This window comes from Octodon degus, unplaced genomic scaffold, assembly GCF_000260255.1.
Source record: "Octodon degus isolate 3935 unplaced genomic scaffold, OctDeg1.0 scaffold00034, whole genome shotgun sequence".
NCBI lineage: Eukaryota > Metazoa > Chordata > Mammalia > Rodentia > Octodontidae > Octodon > Octodon degus.
This window is the reverse complement of record NW_004524610.1, coordinates 9,769,006-9,785,786: the sequence shown is the minus strand read 5'-3', so window position 1 is coordinate 9,785,786 and position 16,781 is coordinate 9,769,006. Positions and strand designations below refer to the sequence as shown.

Genomic DNA, 16,781 nt, shown 5'->3' with positions numbered 1-16,781 from the left:
AATGAAAAACAACTATTGGAAAGAAACCATATTCTAACTTTTAATTAAAGGTTTATGTTTCTACTTTCAATCCAATTCCTTTAACAGTTTGCTTTTCATAAAAAACAATCTCATTTAATGTCAGCTACATTGTAAACAAGGTGGTTCAGCACACTTGGGTACTCTTTCATGTTTCTACAGATGGTGGATATTTTTTCTTGTCAATTTTTGAACAAGAATTCTTATTAACCAGAAATTCATCTGGACTGTGTCATCTGCAGATCAGCACTAAGCCAGTGAAGGAATGTGGAGACAGGAGATTCTTCAGTGATGAAATGATGCCTTCACCCGCTGCCACACCAGCGTGGTCACAGCGCTTGGGGAGATGAGCCCAGTGTGCCTAGCAGCCTCTGGGCTCCCTGCTCAGCGCCTCTATCGGAATCGCCAGAGGTTGGGAAGCTTTGCCCTCCTCAGATCCTTTTCGGCTGATGAAGGCTTCTGAGTTAAGAAGAAATCAACACGGGACGCTGCACTATGTCAGAACTACGTGTTTAGTCTGCCTTCTTCGAAATAATCAAGAAAAGTTACATGTGAAAAGACACAGGTGCTCCTTTCTCAGCAATAGTTTCATACTTTAGAATTATAATGTGGAAAACCTAGAAGAGCCTTAGAATAGATACTTCAGTATCTGCACATCTTACTGATTTTATTCATAAGAGTTTACTACAAAGCAATAAATTAATATGTTGGCTCTCAGTTCAGCAAATTTTTTTTTGGAAATTGATTTTCTATGTCTATTCTGACTTTTCATCAGGTATATTTATAACATGGACAGTACTTTTATCAGACTCCCAAATATTTCAGGAATATATATCTTGAGACAGGGTCTAGCTATGTAGTGCAGGCTGGCTTTGCACTCGTTGTGCAGTCCAGCCTGGTCTTGAACTCCCAGAGACCCTCTTGCCTCAGCCTCCCAAGTGCTAGGATTGGTGGCATGCAACCATTATGTCATTCCCATATATTTTAGGAGAGTATATAAGGTGATAACCAGTGCCTGCTTAGGCAACTGCAGGGACCAGGGTTAGATCCCTAGCACCACGTGCCACACCAGCCCCACCCCTGGGCGTACTGAGCTGGCGACCGAGATGAGGCATAGTGGTGCACCTCTGTAATCCCACTGCAGGGGAGGATGAAAACAGGATCACTATGAGTCTGAGCTTCTTAGTGAAAGAGAGAGAGAGAGAGAGAGAGAGAGAGAGAGAGAGAGAGCTCTATTTTGTTTCAAATATAATTGTTTCACTTATCTTTTATTTTCATGATTAGCAAAATGGACTCGTGGTAAAGCTTCATTAAGAGAGACCCTGGGCCGGGGAGATGGCTCAGTGGAATAAGTGTTTCCCCTGGCAAGCGCAAGGGCCTGAGTTCAATCCCCGGTTCCGCAAAAAAAAAAAAATAAATAAATAAAAAAGAGAGAGAGAGAGAGAGAGAGAGAGAGAGAGAGAGACCCTGTGTTGTAACAGTGGTAACTAAAGCACGTGGACAGCACTTATAGCACCTCAAAGAGCTATGGTCAACATTGTTAGCTATTGTCCAGCCAAAGAGTGCAAAATGTTTTCTGCTGTGAACTGCAGTATACAATCTCTTGCTTAAGGATACACACAGTAAAATACAATTAGTCGACATGTTAAGAATCTCATTATTACTCACACTCCCAGACGTTCCCCAGCCCCGGGGGTGCAGCTGTGTATGCCATTTAGTATTCAATGAATAGGTACTTTACACATTCATTTTTGAAATAGAAATGAATCCAAGCAGGACTGTGTCCCACAGATTATTAGGTTAATATTAATCTAATAAAATTATTTCATCATTCTAATGTGATATGATTCTATTTTCTGGTAGGGGGACAAAACTCCAATAATGAAAACAGAATTTGAAGTTCACAATTTGGCTCTCTCTGCCTCTCTTCTCTAGATAGCATTTACAGTTGACTTTTGAGGAAAAACAACAGATGTATTAAAAAAAAGTTTGGCTTCTTGTAAGTCTTTTCTCTTTTGTCTTTCAATGCTTTTACTCATTATAAAAAAAGTCAACACAAATCTTTTCAACTGACATTTTTAAAACTGGAATCCTGGTTTCCTCATTTTAGGTTTTCCATTTTCTCTCTCTCCTCTTGGAATCTGTAACACACTAGTCACACTTTGCCACTAATTCTAACAGAAGCAAGGTCCAGTGGTTGTCACTTAGTGCTGCTGTGGAATACCTGGTACCACCCTCAGATCTGTTCCGATCTTCTCTCCCTCCGCGTCTTCTTCCCAATAGTGTGCTACCCTCTGCTCTTTGGGTGGAATACTCTGCCCCTCCCTGCATGTTTGGCAAGCTGGTTCAAAGGGGGCAACCTCTGTAGGCAGCTACCAGATGCCCGCCTCTCCTTAGGCTGCTGAGGTACAGCTTCGCCATTGAAAAGCATTGGGTACGGCTGGTAGCTTAAAAACTGGGAATTCACATTTGCAACACTGACTTCGTTTCATTGGCTTAGTCCCAAGAATTGGGTAACATGTTATGGTTTTTGATGATTTGTTGGTTATTTGTTCTATTAAATTCCCAAGAAATGAATAAAATGCCCAGTGGGAACACTGACATAAGCAGTAGATCTAGCAGTCACTTTCCTGGGCTATCAGACATCACACCAAAGATCCAAAGGCCAGCAGCTCCTGGCCAGAATTCTCCTCAGTGACCAGAGGCCCCACCACTGAGGAGATATGGGATTCTAGCAGACCATTAGTTTAGCAAGTAAGGTCTCAGACTCTGGATAGGGTGGGGAAAAAATAGGTGGTACCTCGTGGAAATAAAAATTTGCTGCCACAGAAAACAGTTAAGATTATAATACAGTAACTCAGCTACAAGTATTGACGCATAAGGCCAGGGCTATAGCTCAGTGGCTCAGCTCTGGCCTGGCACACGCCAGGTCCTGCGTTCTCTTCCTGGAACAACAAAAAGAATTGATGAGCAAATAGCTCCTTAAGTAGTTTATATCACTTACCACTGGCTCAGAAGGCAGATTAACTCTGATTTTAATTTGAATAGATATAGGGAGAGAGAGAGAGAGAGAGAGAGAGAGAGAGAGAGAGAGAGAGAGAGAGAGAAAGAGACAGAGAGAGAGAGAGAGAGACAGAGAGATCTAAAATACAATATTTCTTCTTAAAGTATATCTTGAAATTATTCACTGTCCAAACCCTGAATTATCAGAAATTCACCTTAAATTACTTTCTGGTGACAACTAAAATCAAATGTCTTTTTTTGCTTCCTATACATTAAAAAGAAAAAAAAAACACAGTGTTCTTTTAAAATCTTACATTTTTAAAAAGATGTTTGACTCACAAATAATCATGCAAATAGCTAACTTAGACAAGATTGTAGGACCTAGGGACGTCAATAGTAAGAGTATTAAAGCTCATTTAAAAAAGGAAGTAAAAGTCCCTGGCCCTCGCAGTCTGCCCTGGCCTCCCTTCTGCCCACTCACTACCTCCCCCCACACTTTAGAGTCTCTGCGTGGCCCTGGACAGCAGAGATCTTCCACTGAATCTCAGCCAGCGCAATCTGGACAGGCTCAGGTTTGGGAAGCTCCTCTTGGGTGGTTTTCATTTGTTTTAAGAACATTAAATTCATTAAATTATCCCATAAATCTGTATTTATTATACTGGTGAGTCACCTACTGTAATTAAATATGAAATGCTGAAGACAATGTGAAGGTAGAATTCAGGTCGGAGACCTTAATTTTATGGTGTTCTTGACTGCAAAAATACCCCAGAATTTGTTTTCTTCTTTGTCTGGATCTGTTTAATGTTACAGAGCGTTCAACAGTGTATTGTTTTCATATGGGCACTTTGTGAGTATTTTAAAGTAACCCCAACTGTTTCTGATAACACAGACGCAATCCTTATAGGAAAAATAAAAATCCTTGAGATGGATCTTAGGGAGACTTTGGCTAACAGCACATGTCCTTATTCAATCCACTGTGGCTCTACTTACACTTATTAGAAATTTGTTGAGACTGTCTTCAAGAATATAGTGATTAAAAATATCTGGGTTGGGGCCGGGGAGATGGCTCAGTGGAATAAGCGCTTCCCTGGCAAGCGCAAGGACCTGAGTTCAATCCCCGGTTCCACCAAAAAAAAAAAAAAAAAAAAAAGAGTATCTGGGTTGACTCTCCATCTACTGCTACTCGCTTCTAGGATGATATCAAGATGATAATAATAAAATAAGCTGAAGATGATGGAATTTATGGTTTTTAAAGGAAAGTGACGATTGTGCTAAAGTTCATTGCAGCTTTGTCAGAGAAAGAGGGCTTTCTTTAGCAAATTAATGCTGAACAAATATTGTTGTTAAAGAAACATTAGCGATAAAAAATAAAAAAAGTTTTCTAGCACTTTATCAGCATTTATGAACTGAATCAGTGTCACCAGAGTGCAATATTCAGGAAGTGAAACTGTCACCTATCCCATTTCCACTGGGCAATGGGAGACAAACAATTACTGAAGAATGTAGCACAACAGTCTTCCTGAAACATATTCTGCTGTTCTGATAGCAAATCTCTTCTTTGGATTTGTTGTGTTTTAACGTTCAGGAAGGCACATACTATCTTCGAACCAACAAAAACAAAACAATGAGCTTTGGGACTTGTCTTGAAAACCGGAGCTCTGTTTTCTAAGTTACTCAAATAAGCAAAACAAAACAAACTCACAAACCAAAGATAAGGTAGACCAAAAGGCAGATACACAGGTAAAACCCATGGAAGTCAGTATAAGCCTCTTTATTTGGGGAAGGTACATGAGTTAAGTGACGGATGAATCGCTGATAAAGCAAGAGCACAGTAAACTCTGAGCGCTTTCCTGTGCTGGCGACTGTCTTTCCAGTTTTAAGATTCTAGCCATATTACTTTTAATTATCTAAATGCTAAAGTAGAGCTGACCAGATAGCTCAGCAGACTAAAGAGCCTACTTAGGCAGAGCTCAGCAGCCGGGGTTCGATCCCTGATGTGCTGTACTGGCCCCGCCCCCAGAGCACGCTGAGATGGCAATTGAGTGGGTGTGGTGGCACATGCCTGAAATTCTATCTCTTGAGAGGCTGAAAACTGGAGAATCGTTATGAGTCCAATCTACATAGTGAGACCTTGTAGACCCTGTACTAAATACATTATACATATTTTAAAAAAGCTAAAGTATTGGTATTGTGGACACATACATAAACCGAAGAACACAAAGCAAGACTCCGTCCACTCTCATGGGCCTGGAGAGGACAATGACACCGTGGTCGGAAGGAACGCTAGTCCTTTGTACAGCACAGGAGCTGTGAAATAGTCAAAGCCAGCATAGAAGCAGTTTCTCAAAAGAATTTACTGCCTGGATTTCTGAACATCTCTTCTCCCCCCTGTCTTCACACCTCTTGGTCATCTTGAATGGAATGCTACCATTTCAAAACAATACTAAACATAGTGTTTATAAAGATAGGTAGGCAATGCCAAAATTGCAACCACAAAATTGGTTCTAATTTCCATTAGGCCAGGCTAGAATTTGCAAGTCTTTAATTATGTTTCAAGTGGTTTAGAAGGCTTAATGACCTCTAGTGGATTCTTACCACATCTTAATTCTGAAAAATCTGTATATAATTTAAAGAAAATACATCCATGTGTTCCTGAATAATTTGCAATTAAGTCTATTTTGTGAGCTCAATTTCATGTCTAAAAAGTATGTGAAAGCTGCTTTAAAATTTTAAACATTTGTTAAAGCAAGGTAGGACAAACATACATGCCATTAGAAGTACATACATGCCATTAGAAGTCCTGGCAAACTAAGCTAAAGGACATAAATACATATCTAATAATACTACTAGAAGAAAAACACCTTTCACAAATAATCAGCTTAATGCTCTTTTTCTGCCTACAAGAATAACCATGCTATACAATTAGAGCGTGTCGAACACAACAAGCTCTGTTCCCTGACAATTTTCCTGTTCCAGTGTTAAGCTGTAGTGTTCTAAGGAAAATTTTGCATTGTCTGGGCCTGAGTCTTCTGTGCCTTTTAGCAGATGTCCACAGCAATCGAGAGCAGCCCGTGCCTCCTCCATACTATCACGTGTTCCCAAAGAACGAACCCCAAGTCAGGCTGCCTCTGCTAAGCTCACGCATGCATGTGGTGTTCTCTCTTGGAACTCTACCCACTCACAGCCTGCTTCGCACCAAGCAGTCTCTTGGGTGGGAAACATGCTGTGTTTGGAGTGGCCACATCAAACCAAGGAGTCCATATATGCTTCACACATGCAGCATAAAGTCTAGAGTTTTGAAATGCATTTTTAAGTAAATTTCACTTTTCTGTCTTGAGGGTTATATAATAGTAGCGGGATGAAGAGGTAACTTTCATAACTAACCTCTTTAAAAGGCCAGTGAGAACTTTATTAGATTTTTGTTTAATCAGAAGCCTGTGAACATTGTATAAAGCCCTAGCAGCCCCAGGATCACTGACTCTACTGACTGACAGTCTTAGTTAGAGGTCAGGCCGCTGCAAGCAAAACCACTTACTGCTTTCAGCTCTGATGTTGGCAATTCGGGAAAATGACTTGGCTTTTAAATATCAGTTAAAGCAAAAAGGGAAACACTGACCAATTTAGTTCTTATACACAAGGTTGTTCTCTGAACAACAGAATGATTATAAGACAGAAAGACTAAGTAGACTTAGTGGTAGGAATAGAATGTGTTCACTTTTATCACCCCGCCAACAGCAATGGAAATAATGGATAACACAAACACTCACGGAATGGGGCAGCATTAGCAAAGGGCAGACAGACAAAAACTGGCATCACCTGGAACCTGTGAGAAAGTGGACAGACTGAAAGGAAGTCCAATGATCCAGGCTGTTGTCACAACTCCACTAGGAGCCGGCGCTCAGAAGGTTTTCTTGTGCTCTTTTCAGCTTCGGTCACCTGCTATCTGACTGACCCTGACATCATGTCTAGATTTTTGGTTACATGACTGCCACTTACTTCATATTTTTAAATCAACTACTCATACTTAAAGCCTCATTTTTCTCATCCTTAAAATGGAATTGGTAACAATAATGTGGACATGCCTAGAATATTTAAAAGACTAAATCACCTCATTATGTAAAATTTCCAAGATTGAAATAGATAGTATTATTAAATCACAGCCCACAGTTGGAAGAGTCCACATTAATAAATTTGGTTATAGTTTATGAATATATAGTTCAGGAACACATATAACCTAAGCAAATAATTTTACTGTCTTTTTTTGTTGTTAAGGAAGGGATGATGTTCAGTCCATGAATAATTCTACTGTAAAAACATTTTGCTCCCCTTGTAATAACTGTAAACTATATTCTAAGCATCTTCTGAGTTTTTCAGAATTATACAAACAAGTACCAAGCTATTGTATTCAGAGTGAGTATTATTTACTTAGACTCAATGGAATATTAGGGTCTAAGCTAAGTCACCATTTGGCTATTGTTTTAAAATTTCTGATTGTGAAAGTTGTATTTGTTAAACAATTTGGTTTTAGACATTGAGATCAGCAACTAAGTGTGTGTGTGGGGGGTTTGTCTATGTGTTGTATATTTATATATAAAATGACTCATAAGTCTCTTTTTAGAGAGATGTGGGATTACAAAATAGGAGTTTTAGTTTAAAAGAATAGAGTTTCAAGACAATTTATTGTTTAATATGGCAAAAGTCAAAATAGTTCTGTTTTTTATAGAAATATAAGTGATTAGAGTGAGAAGATTCTAGGTCACACATTTATAGTTTTACTTTTTCCCCATTCTGATATGTGTACTCAAGTCCTCTGGTATGAAACTAACTTTTAGAAAAATTAGCATTACACACATTTTAGTTAAGCAATAAACATCTGTCATCTACCATTTATTAATATTTTATAAATGGTGAGTGGCTCATGGAATCCAAGTATAGCAGCTGAGATTTTTCTAAATCTGACCTCCTTAGAGTTTGGGTAAAAAGTGTTCAGAGTAGTTCTCTAAGCTCTTACCCAACTTGAGTCCAGTTTCCAACTTAGTGTTTTACATTATGTATTCAGTAAGCAAAAGAAGACAGACCACTGATTCTCAAACCAGAGAAGGAGCCAACCAAAAAAGGGAACTCCGGGCCTACCTCTTTGATGAACTTAGATGCAAAATCCTCAACAAGATACTGGCAAACCGAATGCAGTGAAGCATCACAAACACCATGTATTGGGACCAAGTAGACTTCATCCCAGAGATGCAAGGATGGCTTACCGTACATAAATCAATAAGCAGAAGCAAGGACAAATATCTCAGAACCAATAGACATAGAAAAGTATTTGACATCAACATTTATGATAACACTGAAAGAAATAGGTACAGAAGGACCTCATCTCAATGTGATAAAAGCCTTTTTTTTTTTTTTTGATAAAAGCCATTTGTAACAAATCTGCTGCCATCATAATAAATGCGGAAAAACTGAAAGCTTTTCCTTTAAAATCAGAAACAAGGATGTCCCTTTTCACTGTTCCTGAAGAATGTAGCATTTGAAATATTAGCAAGAGCAATTAGGCCAGAAAATAAATCAAGATATGTATAGGAAAAAAGTCAAATTATTATTTGCAGATGACGTGATCCTTTACATAAGACTTCAAAAAAATTCCACTAAAAACTTATGAAGTGATAACCAAATTTAATAATGTAATAGGATACAAAAATCAATACACAATACTCACTAGCATTCCTATAGAAAAAAACTGAGGAAAATACCAGAAAAAATATACCATTCACTATAGCACCCAGAAAAAATTACTCAGGAGTTAGCACAACTAAGGAAGTGAAAGACTTCTACAATGATAACTACAGTACTATGAAAAAACACAAGGAAAGAAGTCATCAGAAAATGGAAAGATATACCCTGTTCTTAGAGGAGTAAAACCCATATAGTCAAAATAGCCATAGCTCCAAAATTGGCATACAGATAACACAATCCAAATCAAAGTAACAGCAGCATTATACACAGATTGAGGGAAAACAACTGGAAAATTCACATGGATCTCAGAGACCCAAAACAGCAAAAGCAGAAGACATTGCAATCCTGGACTTGAAATTATATTACAAAGAGACAATGATAAAAACAGCATGGTACGAGCACGAAAGCAGGTAAGAGGATGAATGAAATAGAAAAGATGATAAAATGACAACTCTAGCAATATTCGACTATTTGATCTTTGAAAAAAAGGTAAAAGATACTCTGGAGGAAAAGATAAAATCTTTAATAAATGGTTTAGGAAAACTGGATATCGACGTGTGGAAGATTGAATCTAGGCCCATACATTGCACCATGTTCTAAACTAAAACAAAGAAAGTTTTAGAAACTAAACATCAAAACAGAGTTAACCTAATGGAAGATCAAATTCTTGAAGCAATCGGCATAAAGAGCTTCTAAATAGAACACTGATGGCACAGGAAATTTTCCTGAGAATCAAAAAATGGGATCATGTCAAATCATAGAGCCTTTGCACAGCAGAAGAAAAAAACAAAGATTGAAAAGAAAATGTACAGAATGGGGAAAAATTTAAGCCAGCTCTTCCTCAGAAAGAAGACCAATAGCTAGAAAACAAAAAGAACTCAAAAAAAAAAAAAATCAGATCTTCAATCAAAAAATGGGCACACGAATAGACACTTTAAAGAAGTACAAATGGCCAATATATATGAAGAGCTCAACACTATCTGCGATTAGAAGAATGAATATTAAACCACACTGGTATTCCATCTTACCTCCGAAAGAATGGCCATCATCAAGAAATCAAATGATAACAGCAGTGGGCAAGGCTGGGTGGGAGGAAAGGAAGCTATCTATGCTGTTGGTGGAAAAGTAAACCAGGACAACCACAGAAATCAATATGGAGATGCCTTCAAAACCCTAAACTGACCCAGGTATCCATCCCTGGCTACATTCCCAACCGAGGAACAGGCATCTTTTTACAGCGGTGCTACCTCTGCTTCCCAGCAGCACACTTCACAATGACTAAATCTTGGAAGCAGCCTGTGTGTCCACCATCAGATAAGGGATAAAGCAAACGAGGTCTTCACACACTGGAGTGTTACGCTGCCGTAAGAAGGTGAGCTTTGTAGGAAAATGCGTGCACCTAGAGGCCCTATGTTGCGTGGAATGAATCAGACACACTAGTTTAAGTAGTGCATGGTTACTTGTATGTGAAGAGCCCATATTATAAATAGGAAGCAAAATAGAGAAATGTGAATAGGAAGCAGGGCGCTAGGTTTTTCCCCACGTGGAAGGATGGAAAGATGGAGAGAGCAGGGAGGGAGGGAGGCAAGTGGGTGAAGAAAGAATTAGGTTGGATATGCTGAGCACACACAGTAAGTGTGCACCAGGAACGTAAGTACTGAGTACTGCACATGTGGTCAAACAGGCAGGGAGGGGCCCGGGAAAGAACCCCTGAGGAAGGTGTGGTGCCGGGAGGTTATGGGAGACCGCGTACAGCAGAGGTGCACAAGGCTGCAGTGCCACACATCCTACCGCACTACAAGGTCCGGCTGTGGGCTTAACATATGCGTTGACAGCGCTATAAAACTGCATCTCTTCGTGATATTTTTACGGATGCAGATGACAAGCGTGCAAGGGCCATTTGCATATTTTAGTACCACTGAGTACGAAGGTGAGGCGGGAACCGAGAACTAGAATGGAGCGCAGCGCCTCAGTATGTCGTGCTGCTCACTTCCTGGCGAATGCCAGGTCCCCGACTGCTCTGGACGCGGAGACAGGACTATGACAGATTCAAGGCCACTTTGGGCAACCTAGTAAGACTCTGTCTCAAAATAAATAACATGTATAAAGGGCTAAGAATACTTAGTATTAGAAAGCTTACCTAGCAAGCTCAGGCTCCAGGTCCATCCCTAGGATGGTTTAAAAAAAAAAAAAGTGACCTTCTCTTACTCATGAAATATGTCCTTCTTACACTTGTATTACTCCATAACCCTGTTTTAGGCTCCTATTTTCAGTAAACCTTTCAGCCCACCTTCCCAAGGGAAACTTGCTTAATGCTCGCATGTGCTTTCCAAAAATCAGACTCCAAGCCACCAGGCAGCATGAAGAAACTGCTAGGAAAATCCATTTCACTGATGGGAAACTCCTCCAGTTTGGCAGTGAAGGACAGTTCAAGGAAGTGGCTTTCTCTGCTGCTTAAACACTGGGCTAGAGAGGCCTTCCCCCGATTATCACACTGTACCCCACAACTACGTCTAACTATTGCACGTGTGAGTGCTGGGGAAAGAAAAACAGTGAAGGAGTGTGGAGAGACAGCACTAAGCGTGAGAGAGCTCCTCAAATGGAACTGAGAATCCAATTTCACGAACATAGTTCAGGAAAAAAAAAATGAAAATAAAGCAATATAAAATGCAGTGTCCTCTCAGCAGCACAACACAGTGGAAAGCCGAGTACACAGATTCCTTGTCCTCTGTCATCGCCCACCATGTGACACCAACACAGGGCAAGGTCACTCTTTCATGTCATTTATTACACAAAAGATAAAAAATAAAACTGATGACCATTCCAACTTTAAAGTACTTTTCAATTCCTGCTCTGATTTCTCATACGTAGCTTTTACTATGCAAGAGGAGGAAATCTAGAATAAGCTTAGTTCTAGCTTAGATTTCTTAATTACAGCAGAGGCGGTGGAAGTAGATTGATAAGGGATATAGGGAAAGATCTAACCCTTGTACGTGGATGAAGATCATCAGGCATGCACATGACACAGTGACACAAGGGTGCACAGCACTGTGTCATTACAGCTAATAATTGCCTGTTGAATGGATCAGCACACACCAGATTATGGTACCTAGCAAGTTAAAGACTCCGCATTGCATAAGATTATTTAAATATGTAACACCCACTAAAGGCATTGTCTGCTAAATAGCAGACTAAGAAAATAGATGTTTTACACATGACACAAAGTTATTATCTCTATTACACACGACTTTCCTACAACTGCTATATTTTACTCAATAGAAAAATTAGAAAAATAGGTAAAATATAAATAAGGGCTCAAAATTCCAAATAGCCAATAGCCTGGGAAATGTCTAGAAAACAAGAATCATTTGCTAATTCTTCAGATTGCCAAGAGCTTAGAGGACTGACAACATCCAATTACGTAATAGCATAAGAGCACTGACATTTCTGACACATTGTCATTTTAAACTGCAAAAAATTTTTGAAAAAGGACCTGACAGAATATAACAATATTTAAAATGCAGATCTCTTTTATTCATTTATCCAGTGTTTGGGACTCCACTTTATATCAGATTTTATAATTACTGGGCACTTACTAGGCACAAGTGTAACAGGTTTTTTTTTTTTTTCTTGGTGGAACTGGGGATTGAACTCAGGCCCTTGCGCTTGCCAGGGAAGCGCTCATTCTACTGAGCCGTCTCCCCAGCTCCAAGTGTCACAGCTTTATTCACAGCTCATCCAGCCCTTGTGAGGTGATTACTCTGACCCTTGCTTTGTAGATAAGGAACGTAAGGTACACAAAGGCTAAGGAGCTCACGCGCAGTCTCAGAGATAGTCAAGAGCACAATCGAGATTGAAAGTGCGGGATTTCAAAAGCCGTGTACTATCTTTTTTACTTCTGATGGAATGTGAATGTATCATTAACACAATTGAAATGTTTATTGTAGTAGCAAAAGGAACACAGGACATAATTTTACTGCTCCTGAACAGCAAAATAATTGAATGAATTTTTATTCATAGAGTGTAACATTTTGCAGCTGGTACAAAGCATCAATTGGGAGGATGCTTGTGCTTGCGTCAGTAGCAAACATTCTAAGCTGTGGAAAGGTGCTCAATTTATACAAGTTAAAAAATCACACACACACACACACACACACACACACACTACTGAGGTGGGACAACACACATTTCTCTTTCTGTAGAGAAAGAATAGGCCAAGTGCATTCTAAAATAAAACATTTGTTCTCTACGAAACATTTTCACATAGGTATATTCCCTTAGGCAGAGGAATAATATGGAAAGATATATAACATGCTTTGATACTGTTTTTCTTGCAGGAATGGATTGTTCTGAAAGAGAGAGATAATTGCCCTTTACTTGTTTATTTTCTAATTTTTTGAGTTTTTAACAAAACCATGTAAATCAATAGTTTTAAACTACACCTTTTGTGAAATCTAAACAGCTAAGCAAAATGAATGACACACTTGCTACTGAACTGAGATGGTGTTGTTTTCTCTAGCTTTTTTGGTTCACTGGGCTGGCGCTGCAAGTATTAAACGTTACTTTTGGTGAACACAATGAGAAATAATGATTGCAGATATTTCCTACGTAAATGGAGGGCATCGTGGATAGGAAGGAAAGGAGGGACGGCGGGTGGAGCGGCACAGCAGGAAGTTGACATGTGCTAAGGTAGCACAATTAAATACAGAAGTCATTTCTCTTGAATATTTCAAAATAAAGCTTGACAAGGCTGACAAATATGACTACATGACTGGCTTGCCTGGGAATGCTGTAGTATCTGGGGCCTTCTGGCTAACATCACGTGTAGTGTACTATCTCGGTTGTTGAAACAAGATTTGAAATAAAACAATATTCCCGGTAGTTTTATGTGTGCTGATTCGAGAGCAGACACACAGCATGTCACATGAGTATGAGTTGGACTTATTTTTCTAAGTGATATTTCACTATCGTATACACAGCCTTAAAAATTACTTATCTAGTAGACATTCTACCAATGACACTATAGCAAAGCAGATTTCTATTAATTTGAGAATACTTTTTGTTATGAGGCAATTAGACAATAACTGCTGATAGTAAGCATGCACATGGCCTCTTGATCTGCTTCAGTTTTGGAATTAGGAATTATTATTTCCCAAGTATGAGTCTACCATAGCATTTTATGTGTAAAATGTGACTTTATCAAAAAACATGGAAGTCAGGGCTTGGTGGAGCACACCTGTAATCCCAGCGCTGGGGAGGCTAAAAGCAGGAGGACCACTATGAGTCTGAGCTTTATAGTGAGGCTCTGTAACATCCAAATACATTAAAAAAAAAAAAAAAAAAAAAGGAAAGTAATTGTTCAGATAGTAGACTTCACAGATTGTAGCAGTTCAAGGAATATTTCATTTTAAAAAGTGCATGATTGTTTTGACACAGAAAATGTCATTGGACTTTGCTCAAAAACTCTTCCTTAAATCTGATTCATTACAAAAATAGGAAAAGCAAACTCTTTGAGTAACAAAAACAAACAAACAAAACAAGTCTTTACGAAGCATATTTTTCAATTATGGCAGCCTGGACCCAGAGCTATGACCCGGTAGTGTATGCATAGTATAAACATAAGAGTTCAGTAATTAGGTTTAATTAATCTTGACGTTCCATTGGCCTGGTGCATAATCAAGCGAAAGGTCAATTGCACAGAGCACGCAGCAGCTAGGAATGGAATGGACATGACTCTTCTTAAGCCTGCACAAATCAGCCCCAGAAACTATTGAAAACAGTAGTGGATTTGATTTATATTTGGTGGGAGCCAGCTTATTGTCACAAAAGTGTTTCTAGAAAAAATAGCTAAAATATCATTGCATTAGGTGGGACATGAATATCTAGTCTGAAACAGATTTTAAAGCTACAATTGCTCTTTATTACTTAATTGGGAACTTCAACCCCTCCCCTCTTTTCAGAAGAAGGCCATCTACACTTACACTATTATTTGTAAACAGCCTTTACCCTCAAAGCCATTGGTCCCTGGGTTCATGTTTAGGCATCTGAGGAAGGTGCTCCAGTGAAAAGACTCTAATTTCCACTGCAGTGATTGGCCCAAGGGGTGATCACATGACCCAAGCAGGGATAATTGGAATTCTTTCATATGACTGGATGATTGGACCCCCCAGAGAAGAGAGAGCAGAAGCCTTTTCAATCGGGAGCCCTAGAGATATGGACCTGTGGCCTCTCCTAACCAGGTTCCCTTCTACTAGGAGATAAGGGAGAACAGATGACTAGTCAAGAGAATTGGAGGCAGGGTGGGTTGGGAGAATGGAGCAGACAGATGCGTAATATTGGGCCCCAGAGGAACCTGCACCTAAAGCCAATAGCTTCCTTTTTGCATAAGGTAATCTGCCATTTCCAACTAAGATGTCCTGATCAGCACAGAAAGATCAGGACAATATAAGGATGCAATTGCTGGAAAAGGACTGTCCATGAGGAAGAAATAATTGTACATTTCTATTTTTTTATTTTTATTTTTTTTCCATAATTTTATTGAGAAACAAATAGCACTGAGACAGTTTCAAATCAAATTAATGGCAGAAGGATTTTTTTTAAGTTGCATGATTTATATTCTATCAATTGAGAAAAATATCATTGAGATATAGTTATGTGCCCATAAATATTTGAAGGGAGAAATGTGTTTATATAATAAAACAATTTATGTGAATATCAATAAAAACAGAAAACAAAAATGGACTTATTATAGAAGAAAGCCCATGGGTGTTATAGATTAGAAAACACAATAATTTTTTTTCCCTAGATATGGTCTCATAATTTAACCTCCCCCCTGACAGAGAAGAACCAAATATATTTTTAATGCATACTTCTGTTCTTTTTTAAAAAAATTTTATTTATTTATTTAGTCCTGTCAGAGGTGAATATTCTATTGGCATCTAAGTACTATAAGTGTGTGAATTCAACTAAACATCTAACACTGTCTAGCAGTCTATAATATTAGTGGGTTATCCTCAGAAGTTATTGACTTGAGCCTTTTACAGCTCATCGTATTAATATGGATTTACTTTATATATCTCATTTTTATACTTTTCTGCTGGATGGTTAAGACCAAGATACAGCAAGACCTATATACCCAGAATTGTAACTTTTGTATCTGATAAGGTCAGCCAAGTACTTTCAGGATTTATCCTGTAGCCCTGTACCACTTTTTATACAACCTTTTGTCAGTGTTTGACCTGAGGATGAGTCACGGCCATTGCTTGACCAATTTGCTCTCTGTGAAAGCTTGAGAATATGTTTTTTTCTCTCCATGTGACTCTCCCCAGGCTCACTTTAGATCCTCAAACACATTTCTCTGTGGCTCCATAATCTTCTTGATTAGAAAGTTTGGAGCACAACTGAGTTACATGTTGTTACAGTACAGGTTCTCCTATGTCCCGAGTCTTCACTGACCTTGAAAGGCTAAGGCCAAAATGTTGGCTAACCATGCAGCCCTTCCTTTTCTCCAAATTTTGATCTGCTAACTTAGGTTGTTAACCCTCCAGAAGAGAAGCTAATTATTAACCTGCAATATATGCAGTTCGGTTTATCCTATCTGTCGAAATATCAAACATTTTGGCATATCCTGGAACAGGTGTTTTCCATCAGATATTGATATGTTGAACTTTAAGTCCTTACAAAATATGAAGGAAAAATAATTATATAAGAGTAGAAATAAGCATTTACATATTTTTACAAAGAAATTTAGAAACCTAATCATATATGGAATTGTAAGTCCTTATATTAGGGAGACAATACGATATTTACAGATGTGGGTCTGGTTTATTTCACTAATAAGTATATCTTCAATGCATATTTCTATTTTATCAATTATTGCATATAGATAATTTTTAGAGAAACTAAAAATCAGGTAAAATAATAATTACTTTTAATTTAGGATATGTTAAAGGGGGTGCTTTGAACAAAAGTTTAAAGGAACTGAATTGAAAATGCAGTGGAGAAGTAACTGGTAGGAGAGAACT

General features: G+C 38.6%; 1 protein-coding gene across 1 annotated transcript in view; it reads right to left on the bottom strand.

The window, feature by feature from the left end:
• The window catches only part of Rspo3 (R-spondin 3), an 84,855-nt gene that overhangs the window by 22,497 nt on the left and 45,577 nt on the right, over nt 1–16,781 (bottom strand). The window lies entirely within an intron of this gene.